This window comes from Malania oleifera, chromosome 1 (genome assembly GCF_029873635.1).
Source record: "Malania oleifera isolate guangnan ecotype guangnan chromosome 1, ASM2987363v1, whole genome shotgun sequence".
Classification (NCBI taxonomy): domain Eukaryota; kingdom Viridiplantae; phylum Streptophyta; class Magnoliopsida; order Santalales; family Ximeniaceae; genus Malania; species Malania oleifera.
In genome coordinates, this window is record NC_080417.1 from 154,780,313 (window position 1) to 154,796,919 (window position 16,607).

The window sequence follows — 16,607 nt, forward strand, 5'->3', positions numbered from 1 at the left end:
ATCTGCTAGTCCGTGTCGTCTCCAACTCACTTGTATTGGGTCTGATCTACTGGTCAGCCATTCCTGCTCCGATTATGCTGTGTTTCATCACTCCTTCTCAGAGACAGTTGATCTCTTGGAGTTTCTTAATTTTTGAAGGAAATTTTTATAGGATTTTTCTTCATTTTTTGCCATATTTTTGGTCTTCACTTCGCAGTTTGTCTTCGCCGACACGTCTTGCTTGCTTTATGCATCAGCATCTTCTCCTACAGATCATCTCCGTCGCCGTTGCCTTCTCTGTCATGCTTCACATTAATGGAGTTTTTTTTTTTTTCATCATCTTTTTACCGCAAGATGGCGATATGAAATCTTTATTCACCATCTCCATCTTAGGGGGCGTATTAGAATTGTTAATTTTGTTGTTAATATGTTAGTTAATTTAGTTGTTAATTTGTTAGTTATTATTTCCGTTGTATTTTTCATTTCATATACTAATATAAATACCGCTGTAAAGATAACTTTAATCAATTATGGAATATACAATTTTATTTATTCTAACAAGCCCATAAGAAGATTCATGTTCCCCTGCAGGACGAACAGAGAAAGACGACAATGGAGAATTCTGTAGAAACTCTGCTGATGCAGAGAACCCCCAACCACCGTGCTTGTCATTTTCATAAAAGAATCTGCTAGGGTGGAAGTGGAGTGATCGAAGATGAGGAAGGAAAAGTAGCCGAAGAGGTGGGAGACAACGTGGTTGGGAGGGTAAGGGGCGCCGTTCTATTTTCAGGAAAATCTCATTAGATGGTCCAGCGAGATTTGCTTACCACGTGTCGCCGTCCCAACTGTCCTGGCCCTTTAAATCTCGCTGGACCAAATAATGAGATTACGTCAGAGTCATTCCAAAAATTATTTTCCAAAAAAAGGTATTATTTTTTTTTATTTTTTTTTAAGATAAACCCGAAAAAAACTCCCACTTGTTTCCCTTCGCATGGGAATCCGGATGGGAATGCCCATAATCTGACCCAAAATTTCGACCCTATTATGTGACGACCTGCTTAATTTCTATATTTTTTTTTCAATAATATAATAAAATCAATATTACCAATCTCAGCAGATTATAGTCCATCTGGACCCGTGGGTACCAAAGATATATCAGAACATATAGCAGAAGCCTAAGTAGCAGGAAACATACAATCATATACATCTCATTATACCATACATCACAATACTAGAGTTACTACAATCACTGTATACATATATACACAACACTCAACCCAAAAAGATGTCTTAGGGCCATTTCCACAAAATACATACTACCCTATCAAAATACTTACCCTTCTGGAAGGGCAGATCTACCGTACTAGATCAGCGGGGCTTTACCCACTCTCCTATCAAGGGCTCCTAAAAAGTTTATAAAATTTGGGATGAGACACCTCTCAGTAAGGGAAATAAACTAATACCAATGTGTGGCAACATGAGTATTCCGTGTTATACATATATCATATAGAACATGTTCAGTAACTGTTTGTCAAATTTGGGAAAACATATATATTATCAAAACATGGCAGAATATACTGCATTTTCATAAACATGTCTCATCTCGTATAATAATAATAACACAAAAACTTTCCTAGTAGGTTAGCTAGGTGTTGTCATGTATTACCCCCACATGACTGGGTTGTGTGGCCCGAAGGCGGGACCTGACAATGGTTGGCCGACCACTGCCAAGTCAAAAGTACAGTCTGTAAGTCTGATGGGTTTGCCTGACTTGGTCCGTACACCAGAGGCGATCACACACTTCTTAAAAAACACATCGACCATCCAATCTCACACCACTCTGTACAGCGACGTTAACACAGATATCATGATCACGAAAACTATGGACACATAGCAACTGTACCATGCAAGTGCTAGCCTAGACCAAGCCAACCAGGCTCTGATATCAGATAACATTTACTGAAACTGTGATACATAAATATCTAATATCATTAATTATCAAATCAATCATATCATTTTGCATATATACGTATATCATGAAAATCATCGACCCGTACGTCGTTATTACACATTTTACCATAACTCGGCTCGTATGCCAACAAATCATAGCACAGCCCATACGCTGGCAAATCATATCCTTAGCTCGGCCCGTACGCTGGCAAATCATATCATAGCACAGCTCGTACGCTAGCAAATCACATCCATAGCACGGCCCATACACCGGCAAAATATATCCATAACTCAGCCTGTATGTTGGCAAATCATACACATAGCACGACCCGTACGCCAGCAAAACATATAAAAATCTCGGCCCGTACGCCGGTTTTCCATTATAAAAATCCGTATCATAATCACATTTCCAGAAAACAGTATTTTATAACATTTTATACTCATGTCACACTAATAGATTTTTCATATATTCAACATACCATCATTTTCAACAGTGTTTTCTCAAATATAAATCATATATATGAACATATTTATTTTCCTGAAATCAAATGCTATATATACATACATTTTCTTAAAAAGAACTAGCTTAGTTTATCCCCTTACCTGATTCTTGAAAAGCCCCTAAGAAAAAATGTCCCGCACCCGCAGGGTTCCCAACTCAACACCCTGGAAACAACATTCCCCAGAACTAAAGTTCAGTATTTCTAAGCGTATAACATTTTCTATAACTGCCAAAAATCCAAATGCTGAGTAGAAACCCTTACCCTGGATTTGCGATGATTTCCACTTCTACCTCACCAACAATCCGCTCCAGTAGACTTACAGAGAACTTTCCCATGAGCGTCGTGGTGACTTCAGATCGTTGAAGCTGTGAAAATTCAGCCTGAAATGGAAGAGAGAAGGAGGAGAAACCATAGGGGGAGAGAGAGGAGGATTTGGCGTAGTAAAATGAACTAAAAATCACGTTTAACCCTATTTATACAGCGGGATTCGTCGATGAGCCACATCACCTCGTCGACGAGTCCTTTAATAATTTCGTCAACGAAATCCACTCCTCGTCGACGAAATTTAGACTGCCCAAAACCTCTCTCGGTATCTTCTCATCGACGAAATCCTAGCCTCGCTGACGAGCTCCTGTTATACCCTCGTTGACGAGTCCCCTATATTCGTCAACGAGGAGCTGAAAAACTCTCGGGATTATCCTTTCCAAAATGCAATGTTGTTGACAAACGCGAAGTTGACTACCTCCTTCTGTTTTCGGTTTCCATTTCCCTTTCTTTTATTATTTAAATACCATTATTCTTCGGGTCGTTACATATTTGGCCCAAACGTCTGAATAAATAACCCGATAAAATGCTAAAAGTGAGGTTAAATTAAAATCGACTTAGAAACATTCCGATTCATATTTGTGAATACTTAAAATAAAATTTTATATATTTTATTTGTATTTAAATAAAATCAAATTTAGTATTTATATTTTACACTCCCAAACATTGGATAATGTTCTACAAAAGCCTCGATTTAATAATAATTCGTTTAGAAATGTTTATTTTGTAAAAAAATTTAATTATTTAAATAAGTGAAGCTTGAACATGATTAAAATTATAGTTCATTTTAGGATTATGCATTGTTTATTTAGATATCTTAATATAAATGTGAATAGTTGTGTGTCGGTAAATAGTAACCTACTTTAATTTAATTAGGAAACAAAATAATTAGGTTGTTTGCGAATAGTTTGGCATTTTATTTGATATTATTGAGCTTTATTCACACACTAAAAAGAAGCTTACAATTGAGTATATATATACATAATAATCCAATAACTAATCTTAACAACTTAAGAACTAATCACCTAACTAATCAACTAACTGGACTAACAATTCAAGAACAAATAACTATAAGTTGTTAATTTTTCTATGCAGGTGAACTGCTCTGCTACTGTTGCTTTGCTGCTCTGCAGTGAGCTGCTGCTCCTGTAATGTGATGAATAAGGAGCAGCAGCAAGTGTATGGTAATGTGCTCCCTCAAGATGGTGGGGAATAAAGATTCAGCACACTCATCTTGCACAAAAGATAATGAAAAGCATCAGACCCTAATGCCTTTATAAAAATATCTGCTAACTAGTGACGAGTGGAAACATGAAGAAGACAAAGAAACCTTGCCCGAACTTTGTCACAAACGAAGTGGTAGTCAATTTCTATATGTTTCATCCTCTCATGAAAAACAGGGTTAGAAGCGATGTGCAGGGTGGCCTGATTATCATAAAACAAAGAAATTGGCAAAAACACTGAAACACCAAGATCTGTGAGCAAGGTGACAAGCCAAGTTAATTCACAAGCAGTAGTAGCTATAGCATAGTATTCAGCCTCAATAGAAGACAGAGAGATAGTAGTTTGTTTCTTAGATCGCCATAAGACAAGTGAGTTACCAATGAAAATACAAAAACTAGTGACTGAACAGCGAGAATCAGGATAACTAGCCCAATCTGAATCAGTAAACCCAGTGAGTTTGAGGGATGAATGAGCAGGAAAGAAAAGACCCTGTCCAAGAGATGATTTAAGATACCTAAGCACACGGTGAGCAGCATGAAGATGAGGTAACCATGGGGTATCCATGAACTAGGCATGTGTTTGAATAGAGAACTAGTAATTGTGAGATACAACAACCTACCAAAAAGACGTTGATATTGTAAAGGATCCGAAAGCAGATCACCCTTAGACCAAGAGAGCTTAAGATATTGAGTAACTGGAAAATAAACAGGTTTAGAACCAAGAAAACTAGCATTTTGCAAAACATCCGATGTATATTTACGCTGGCAAAGAAAAATTCCCTTGGAGGAACGAGCAACTTCAAGCCCCGGAAAATATCATAAGCAACCTATGTAACACCTCGAACCCGAGAGTGGGTCTAGGGTGCTATTTGTGAATAAAAGTACTAAAATACACTCTCTGATACCATAATACCACCACCTGCCCTAACAAGGGAAAACTGGGTGGTTTTGTCATAACTGAAAATAAAACCATACAACGGAAGAAAAACACCTCAATCACATTATCAGAGTTCTAACTATCCCGAGATACATATATAAAACTACCTGTCAATATGTTACAACAAAAAATAACAAGCATAATAGTTGGTGGCTCACTAGCTCTGTCTACCACTCCCAAAATTCTAATCCCAGCCCCACAGTAAGCTAGGTACGGTTCCTTGTAGGACCTGAAAAATGAGATGGATAATAGGGCGAGACACTTCTCAATAAGGCATATTAGGTTACTATCAGTATGTGGCTAGCATGAGTTTTCATGTGAACATAGTATTTTCATTATTTAACTGCATTTGAAATGGTATTTTAAAATTGTCCTAGAATAATGAAAATACATTTAATTTTTGAATAATATACTATTGGCTCAATATAGCCTCTTTATAGTAAATTTGCTCATATATGCATAAAAGAAATCACCCAGTACTGCTGAAATAGCATCGTTATGCTTTCCTATCGACATGCTTCCTCCCATGACGGGTCGTGCGGCCTAAAGGCTGGACTAAGCATATATCCGGTCAACCATAACTAAGTCATAAAAAGGTAGTAAGTACGATTGTGCCTACCCTATACCCGGAACTACATCGGGAAGGTCACCCGGAACTACATCAAGAGGGATCCCCCAGAACTACGTTAGGAGTAGTGTTGTACCCAAGCCACAAATCAACTATCCCGCATCATACTTCCATACCCGTGTGATTACACTCACTAGCCAAAACATACTTACGGTATTGTGCTCATAATATCGCATCTGATCCTCAGGATTCTTAAATCATATATGACAATTTACGTAATAAAAACTATAGTCATGAATTCACTTTCATAAAACTGTATAAAACATAAGTTGTTCATAATTAAGTAAAATATCTGTCATATACTGTCTCGGAATAAAATCGGCATATCAAAACTCAGCAGCTAGTCGTCATATCACATCTCTGCATATAGTCATCATATCACACTGTATCATAAATATATAAAAATTATATTTTGTTTATGTCATTTTAAACCATTCTCATGACACACAATTTTTATCTGATAAATCATAAATATAATAAACTATTTTGGAAAACATACAAGTTGATGAAAAGAGGATCAGACTAGGGTTCGTCGACGAGGGAAGAGGTTCGTCAACGAAGGTGCCAATTTGTCGACGAATTTGACCCGATCAAGGGTCTATAAATAGGATATTTTGTTTGCTTCTTAACTAAGAAAGCAAAATCATCTCTCTCTCTCTCTCTCTCTCTCTCTCTCTTCGATCGTTTGTCGTTCGTTGGCTATTTCAACGATCAGAAGATACCGCGACGATCAGGGAGCGAATATCTACTAGTCTAGCGAAACAGATTCTAGATTTCGGGAAAAAGCTAGGGTTGGATTTTCGAGCTTCTCGGGTTGTTTTTAGGATAAAGGTAAGGGGATCTGTTTATATCAGTTATTTTAGAAAACTAGACCGATAGAACTGTAGCTTATGTTTATATATACGATATGATTGTTCATTTGGAAAATTTTACCGAGTAAAATTGTCGGTTTTATGATTTTGGTACTAGGGTTTTGGCATATGATCTCCAAACTTCTCAAAACTTCTTTATTTACTTTAAACTTAAAGTAGGAGATGCTTGAAATCCTTGTTTTCCATATTAAATGATATTTTACGAGCCATATACTATGTACAACATATTTTGACCAAATGAGTGTGGCATGTGATATGAAATGGTATTATACTGAAATGAAAAGTATGTTTATGAAATATAGGAACTGGAGTTCCAAATAATTATCAGGAAATGCATAAAAGAGATGTCGGTTAGATACCGAGCACTATGTATGTAAGGGTTAAACCGAGATGATGTGTGCCGGTTTATACCACAGAAAGAATGAATGTATGAAAGAAAGAATGAATGAAAGTATGAAAGAACGAATGAATGAGATTGTGAAAGATACTGGAATTGCATGGATGATTTATGAAATGAAAATAGGTTAATATGCTTTTATTATAAATTGTATATATGATGTTGGAACTACCTTAGACAACTTGTATAATAACCCAAGAAATTAATTCATGGCCTCGTCGACGAAAACAGGGGATTTGTTGACGAGGGAACAAGAGGGTCTCGCCGACGAGGACATGTTTCATCGACGAGAAGATACCAAGACGTTGTTTTCTAAGCTCTGAATTTTGTTGACGAGAAAATGGTGTTCATCAACGAATCTCTTTCGTGGCCTCGTTGACGAGATGACTTGGCTCGTCGACGAAGCCCGCAGTATAAATAGTGCTAAACTCAGTTTTTATGCAGAAAAATCGACCGAAACCCTCTCTCTTCTCTCTCTACAGTCACTCCCTTCTCTCTCTTCGATTTTGGCCCCGTTAATTGCCAGATCGATGATCTGAGGCCGCCACAACGCTCTGAGGGAAGTTCTCTCCAAGTCTGTTGGAGCGGATCTTTGGTGGGACAAAATTGGATTTCATCCCAGATTCAGGGTAAGGCTTTTTTGTCAATATTTGGTTTCACAACAGTTGTAGGAAATGTAGTAGACGTAGAAATAATGATATTTTGTTATGAGAAATGCTGCTTTCAGGGTGTTGAGTTGGGGAGGCCTGCGGGTGTAGGACCCGTCACAGTAGAGGATTTTAGCAGGAATCAGGTAAGGGAAATATGATATGCTAGGCAATTCTAGTATGTTTTCAGTATCAATTATACGTTTTACCTTATCATCATTTACAGCAGAAATTTATACAATAATATGTTTTAAATTACTGTGTGGCTTGAGAATATAGATATAGTATAGAAACATGTTTTACAGTAATTTTCAAGATTATGTTTACAGAATATACAGACAGGAAATATATTTTACAACAATTTTAGAATACCATGATTATACAGTATATAGTACCATGACATACAAATTTACAATTAATTTGAGAAATATAGTTGTTATAGAAACAGTTCATTTCAGCGTCATGGTTAATAAAGTTATTACAAAATCATGGTAAAATAGATAGTTATATACAGAAACCTATTATATAGTATCAGACCCTGATGGACCATTATAGATACAGTTTACAGAGCACGGTACTGTAGCCATATACAGTTATGAGTGCAACCACCTATTTAGATAATACGTGGTAGATAAGTCGATCGTAACTATGTTGTGGACAGGTTCCCCATCAGATATGGGTTAAGAAGGGCCAATCTGTTTGACGGAGTATAGTGGTTTATTTTGGTAGGCCAGCCAGTGATAAATCCTGCCTACAGGCCGCACAACCCTATCATGAGGGGTTAAATCATGACATACAATTATCCATCCAGGGAAGCTTTCAGTTATTATTATGTACGTGCAGTTTCACAGAAACAGGGAATATACTTATATACAATAAAAGTATTATGAATAGAAACCTAAAATACGGATATGATAAGCAACATAGTTAAAGGTGGAGGTTTATAGTACTTGTACTGTATTTACAGATTCAGTTATACATAATTGTATAGAATCAGATTTTCATAATATTGTAACTCATTTACCACACACTAGCAATAACATGTTTCGCCTTACTGAGCATTGCCTCATCCCAATAAGTTTACATTTTTCAGGTGATCTAGTTAGGCGAGCAGATCAAGCTCGCAGATAGAAGGGGGCTACAGTGTTACCCTGCCAATAGGGTGAGTGTTTTTTGGGAAAGTGGATATTTTTGGGTAGCCCTAGTTCAGTTATGTATGTATACAGTTGAGAGTATTTAGCACTCTGGTATTGTATTGTATATTTTTAATTATGATTATATGAGTTCAGTTTCTCGCTGCTTAGGTTGATTGGTAGATTAATAATAGAAAATAAATAGCATATTGTTACAGTTTGGTATCAAAGCTTAGGTTATTAGATTCTGTAAACTTTAAAGTGCAGTGGAAGCAATACCAGAGTATAGGAAATGAATTGAGGTTGTTCTGTAGTCTGGGTACAGGATTTTTCGTGGTGGTTTCTGTGTTTTCCCTGGAGTGACGATTTCAGGAAAACCATAGTAAACTATCGTTGGGTCGTGTGTCTAGGTTGCAATACTGAATTTTGAATTAAGATCAGGGAAGGTAGATGGTTATGAATATGAAATTTTAGTTGAAATAAATAGATAAGGATGGTATAGGAAATAAGGTTCTTAAGTGTGTTATTCTTTTCAAGATGGACCCGAGAAGCAGTGGTACGAATGCTGGGGGAGACAGGCTAGGACCTTCCAGCATGGGTGGTGATACCGACGCAGTACTGCGTAGCGTCACCCAGCAGGTGATGGTTGAAATTGTAGTGACCCGAAGAATAATAACCTTTTAATAATAAGAGGGAGAGAAAATAGATACAGAAACAGAAGGAGGTCGTAGACTTTTTCGGGAGATAATATTAAATAATCATAGTTGCGGGAAATTGCCAAGCTTCGTTGACGAAGGCTTTAAGGATTTTATCGACGAATACAGGGCTTCGTCGATGAGAAAGTACCAAGAGGGGTTCTGAGGCTGCCTGAATTTCGTCGACGAATACAGGGCTTCATTGACGAGAAAGTACCGAGAGGGGTTCTGAGGCGGCCTGAATTTCGTCAACGAATAGAGGGCTTCGTTGACGAATTTAATGAAGGATTCGTCGACGAAGTGACGTGTCTCGTCGACGAATCCGGCAGTATAAAAATGGGAAAATCGGGATTTTTATCATTTTTCTCGTCGCTCTCTCTCTCTCCCTTCTCTTTTCGTTTTCGGCCCCACCAATCGCCAGATCGACGATCCGAAGTTACCACGACGCTCCTGGTGGAATTCTCTACAAGTTTGTCAGAGCGGATTGTCGAGAAAACGAAGTTGGATTTCATCCCAAATTCAGGATAAGGTCTTTTATTGAGTTTTTGACTTTCTGACAGTTATAGGAAATGATATAAACTAAGAAATACTGATGTTTTGTTCTGGGACATTGAGTTTTCAGGATATTGAGTTAGGAATCCTGCGGGTATAAAGCCAGATTTTTATAGGGGTTTTTCAAAGTTGAGGTAAGGGAAATATGCTATGCTAGGAGTTTTTGTAATGATATTAGAGATTTTATAAATGCATAACTACACCATTTTACTATATAGAATTTTCAGAATATGAGTTTGAAACAGTATTTGTTTTAGAATATGAGTTTAAACTGAGTAGATTTTATGAGATAAAGAAATTTATACAGTTATTATAATATATTATACTATACTAAATTGAGGGACGGCGATACGTAACGCCTCAATCTCAGTGAAAGGTTCTACAGATTATATAGATAAGGATATACATATACAGAGAAATTTATATGCATATACAGTTTTTATACGAGTAGTTTCATGAACAGATATTTATATATATACATATACATGTATGCATATTTATTCAGATCAGTATGTGTATCACAGTTTTATACAGAATGTTATATATACAGAGATTATAGCATTTGCAGTACAGAAAGAAGAAGTTACGGTAATTTTGGAAACGTGATGAAAACAGTAAAAGAGTGTATATAGTATCAAATCCCTGAGGAAAGATACACAGACAGATATAGATTACAGAGCACGGTACCGTTGTTAGATACAGATAAAGTGCAACCACATATCTCAGATAGTATGTGGGTACCGTCAGCCATGCTCAGAGAGTATGCAGCTCCCCAGTACACTGGGTTGAGGGGGCCGGTTTGACGAGGTAGTAGTCAGTCCCGAGCTTAGGAGAGGATGCAGTTTGGCCGAGCTGAGGTAGTGTAAAGTATGATGACTTATCTGGAGGGCCAACCAGATAGAGTCCCGCCTGTGGGCTGCACAACCCTATCATGAGGGGTCAAATCATGACGTACAGAGTTCCAGGGATACAAAATAGTTATATGTATGAAAACAGCTTTACAGTACATGATGAGAATAGTATGATATATTATCAGTATGAAAAGTAGAAAACATATGATACCGTATATTTTAATTGAGAAAGAAAGAAATGTTTGAAAGATATGTTTTATAGATTATTTATTGTATTACAGTTCAGTTGTTATTTTTAAGTATTCTTAACTTAGTTGCCACACACTAGCAATAGCATATTTCCACTTACTGAGCATCGACTTACCCCCATTATTTTACCATTTTTCAGGTGAGCCAGGTAGGCGAGCAAATCAGGCTCGTGGATAGAAAGTAGTTAGATCACCCTGGTTATAGGGTGAGTTTTTGTCAGAGCTGTATATCCTTTTGAGTAGATGACACTGGAGGGATATTTTTGTATGGTCTGTATATTTTGGATTCTGGTATTGTACAGTTATTGTATAAATGGTTTTATGATTTGTGTTTCTGTTGCGTTGGAATGTTTATTGTATATATTAAAAAAAAATTTGAAAATAATAAGAATTTTGAGGTCGTTACAAAAATGGCCAGGAGCTCTGGGGAGCGTGACTGTTCGATCGAGCAGTTTATGCGGATGAAGCTCCCATCCTTTGCTGGAGGAGACGACTCGATTGTAGCTAAGAATTGGGTCTAGGACATCAAAGAGACGTTAGCTGTGCTTCCTTGTTTGGATGAGTAGAAGGTGGTGTTTCCAGCATTTAAACTGATAGGGAAGGCAAAGCGCTGGTGGAGATCAGCGCGACTAATATAGGAGCAGAGGCAGGTTCCAGTGCCAGTGACGTGGGACCAATTCAAGGAGTTGTTCTTCAAGCAATATTTCCCTGCTATCGTTCGGAGCGCGAAGGCAACAGAGTTTATGCACCTGGTACAGGGGTAGATGACAGTATCTCAATATGCAGCTCGATTTATCGAGTTATCGCGTTTTGCCCCACATCTAGCACCAGATGAAGAGAAAAGGCAAGAAAGTTTGAAGAGGGTTTGCGGCAAAACTTGTTTGAGTAGGTGATTGGTTTCAGGGCTCAGACATTTGCCGAGGTTCTAAACAAAGCTTCTATTATCGAGAATGGTATACAGAGAGGCATAGCAGCCCAGAGTCAAAGGAAGAGGCATACGTCTCTGGGTTTCCAGGCTGGCTCCAGTAGGGGTCCATGGAGAGGACGTCGTGATAGGGGAGATCAAAGGCAGATGTTACAGGCCAGATCGTCAACATGTTGACCATAGAGGGTTTCGGTCGACCAGGCCAAAATGAACTGACTTGGCTGGTCGAACGAAAGTGCACCATGTGTGCATTTCGGTCCCATTTCGAAACATACAAGCCCTATTCAAGTGCCTAAAAAATATATGTGTAAATGTGTGTGTCGTAGGGTCACTTGGGGTTCAATTTGAAAACACCGAAAAAATTCGGTGTCGGTCGACCGAAGGGTACACCCTAAGGTCTCTCTATGGTCACTTTTAGTTCGTATTTGGTTTTGAGCTTACGAGATAAATCATACATGTGTTGTGTATGCTTATTACAAACCAAATATCCTAATTACTATTACAGACAAATTTCACTACAAAAATATTACAATCAAGAGTATGAATTTGTCTTCAAACTTTGAGCTTTCACGTGTCATTAATGATCTGCAAATATGGACCTGCACATTAACTAGATATTCATTAAATACAGGAGTATTTGTCATTATCAAAACCGGGCATGACCTATAAGGTCAACACCATGCGATGTCGACAGCAGCCCTGAAACGAAGTCCATGAAAATATGATCCCACTTCCACTTTGGGATAAACAACAGCTGCAACTGGCTTGCCGGCCTCTGGTGCTTAGCTTTTACCTGCTGGCACGTCAAGCACTGGGCTACATACTCAGCAATCTCCCTCTTCATTCCACTCCACCAGTAAAACTCTCGCAAATCCCTGTACATTTTCGTACTACCAGGATGAACTGTATACAAGGATCTGTGAGCCTCATCTAAAATAGTCCTCCTAATGTCAGCATCAGCAGGAACACACAGTCTGGAACGGAATCGTAAAGTTCCATCATCTGAAATGCAGAATTCCTCTCCCTGACCTCTCTACACTCGGTCCATCACCTCTACTAATTCTGGATCCTCTTTCTGGGCAGTTTTAATTCTTTCCTGCAGAGTAAGTTGTACCACTAGGCTGGCGATACATACTAGAGTGTTACTCTCTATCAATTCAATGTCGAGTCTCTCTAGATCCATCATGATAGGACGTTGGATCTCCATAGCTGCCAACGCTGATACCCCAGGTTTCTTGTTCAATGCATCAGCTACCACATTTGCTTTCCCTGGGTGGTAACTGATAGTACAATCAAAATCTTTAATCAATTTTAACCACCTTATCTATCTCATGTTCAATTCCTTCTGGGTGAAGAAATACTTCAAACTCTTGTGGTCGGAGAAAATCTCTCACTGCTCGCCATATAGGTAATGCCTCCAAATTTTCAATGCGTGCACCACTGTAGCCAATTCAAGATCATGGGTAGGGTAGTTCTTTTCATACTCCTTCAACTGTCTGAATGCATATGTCACTACCCTGCCATGCTGCATCAACACACAGCCAAGTCCTTTCAAGGACGCATCACTGTAGATAGTATAACCCTCACCCCCAGAAGGGATGATCAGTAGTGGCGCTATGACCAATCTCTACTTCAACTCCTGAAAACTCCGCTCACAGTTGTCATCCCATTCAAATCTGGCATTCTTCTTCGTCAGTCATGTCAAAGGCCCTAATAAAACTGAGAACCCCTCAACGAAATGACGGTAATATCCAACCAAACCAAAGAAACTTCTGATCTCCTGGACGTTCCTCGATCTAGCCCAATTCACTACCGCCTTAGTCTTACTGGGATCTACAGAAATTCTGTCTCTTGAGATAACATGTCCCGAAAAACGCAACTTTCTCAAGCCAGAACTCACATTTACTAAATTTTGCATATAACTTCTTCTCCCTGAGCATCTGTAAAACCCGCCTCAAATGTATCTCATGCTCCTCATAGCTCCTCGAATAGACCAGTACATCATCAATAAAAACAATCACGAACTAGTCTAGGTATTGGTGGAAGACTCTATTCATCAAGTCCATAAATACCAAATGAGCATTCGTCATACCAAATGGCATAACAAGAAACTCATAATGCCCATACCTGGTCCTAAAAGCCGTCTTCGATACATCTTCTACCCTCACTTTCACTTGATGGTAACCTGATCTGAGATCGATCTTGGAATACACCCATGTACCCTTGAGCTGATCGAACAAATCATCGATACGGGGTAGAGGATACTTGTTCTCGATGGTCACTTTATTAATCTCTCTATAATCTATACACATCCTTATAGACCCGTCCTTCTTTACAAACAACATTGGAGCTCCCCACGGCGATACACTAGGTCCTATGAAGCCTTTATCAAGCAAATCCTGCAACTGGTCTTTCAATTTTGCCAACTCTGCTGGTGCCATTCGGTATGGTGCTTTAGAGATAGGCACTGTACCTGGAAGTAGATCAATGGAAAAATCTACTTCATGATCAAGCGGCAAACCTTGTAATTCATTTGGAAACACGTCTGTAAATTCTTTCACTACAGGCGTATTGATAAGTTTTAATTCATTTTCTGACATTTCCTTTACAAAAGCCACAAATCCCAGATAGCCACTCTGGAGCAGCCTCCTTGCCTGAACTGTTGAGACCATCTAAGGTAAGGATTGCACCCGTGATCCTGTAAATCTAAATTCTGGTTTCCCTGGGGGTCTGAATATCGCTTCCCTGACACGATAGTCTATAATAGCAGAATTAGCCGCTAGCCAATCCATGCCAAAAATAATGTCAAATCCGTGCATATCTAATACTACCAAATCAGCATATAAAATCTTCCCCTAAACATCAACTGGACATGTAACGACCTGCCTAATTATCTGATTTTTTTTAAAAAAAACATACTCTGATACCATAGCATTAACCTAAGCAGCAAGAAGCAAAAATCATACAAACATACCCATAAACCAATATACACAATACTAGAACCAATACCAGAGTGCTGAAATGTTTTCCAAAATATACAAAGATAATTGTATCCCCAAAAATGCCCTCAACTAGCCAGGGTTACACAAAATCATTCCCAAAAATGATACTCACTCTCTGATGGGGCACTACAGACGCCCTCTATTTGCGAGCCTGATCTACTCGCCTACCTGGATCACCTAAAAAATATTTCAATACTGGGATGAGCCAACGCTCAGTAAGAGAAAATATGCTATTACTAGTGTGTGGTAAATGAGCTACTATATATCATGAAATTTGTTTCATATAAACATGAATAACTGAGTACAAAAGTACAGTACAAATAATACAGCACACCACCCCCTTTCCCTATTGCTTAACATATCAGTATTATGGTTATAATTCAAAATACTTCTAGTGTATATAGTAGGATCCCTGTTTTTGTAAATCAATACGTAAGTAATAGTAACTGAAACTGTTCCCTGTGGCTATTTGTGTTATGACATGCTCCTCATGACAAGGTTGTGCGGCCCATAGGCTAGATTTACCCTGGCTGGCCAACCAGGAATAAATCATTGAACTCCGTCAGTGGGGAGCCTAACCTCTTTAAGGGCCTAGGTGGTCGACTTTACCACGTATTATCTGAATAGGTGGTTGCACTGATAAAGTAACATAGTATCTATAGCAACGGTACCGTGCTCTGTAGCTGTAAGTCCAACAGGGTCTGATATCGTATAATATATTTCTATATATATGTCTATCTGATTTATCATGATTCTGAAGTACTGAAATAACCATGATGCTGTATAACGTACTGAAATCTGAATAATTATAACATAGAACTGCATATTCGTACTACTGGAATTCGTATAATCATGGTACTGAGATTTGTATAATCATGGTACTAAAATCCGTAAAATCATGGTACTGAAGTTCACATAATCATAGTACTTAAACCCGTAATATCATGGTACAGAAATTCATAAAAATCATGAAATTACAATTCGTAAAACATATTCCCGTACTACATACATATTCACAAGTCACACCATACTTTAATACATAATTTTCGTAAATAAATACAATGCATAATATTTAGAAATTTCCTAACATAACATATTTCCCTTACCTTATCTCTGAAAAGTCTCTACTGTACTCTAGCCCGATACCCGCAGGGCCTCCTACAAAACACCATGAAACCAATATTTGCCAGAACTAAACATCAGTATTTTTATGTCTGTATCATTTCCTATAACTACCACAAGGCTAAAAGGAGATTAAAAGGCCTTACCTTGAATTTGGGATGATTTCCAACTCCGATTTCCCGATGATCCGCTCTGGTAGATGCGTAGAGAACTCCGCCAGGAGTGTCGTGGTAGTTTCGGATCGTTGATCCGGCGACTGGTGGGGCCGAAAATGAAGAATGAAGGGAGAGAGAGTCGTAGGAGAGAGAGAGAGAGAGAGAGAGAGAGAGAGAGCGGCGAGAGAATGACAAAAATCTTGGGTTTCCACTATTTATAGGATTGGGTTCGTCGACGAATCCTTCAGTAAATTCGTCGATGAAGCCCTGTGTTCATCGACGAAATTCAGAGAAACCCAAACCGTCTCTCGGTATTTTCTTATCGACGAAGCTTTGTGTTCGTTGACGAAATTCTGAAGACCTTCGTCGACGAAACCATGTGTTTGTCAACGAAGTCTACAGCCTCCTTCTGTTTCTGTTTCTATTTTCTCTCCCTCTTATGATTAAAATATTATTATTCTTTG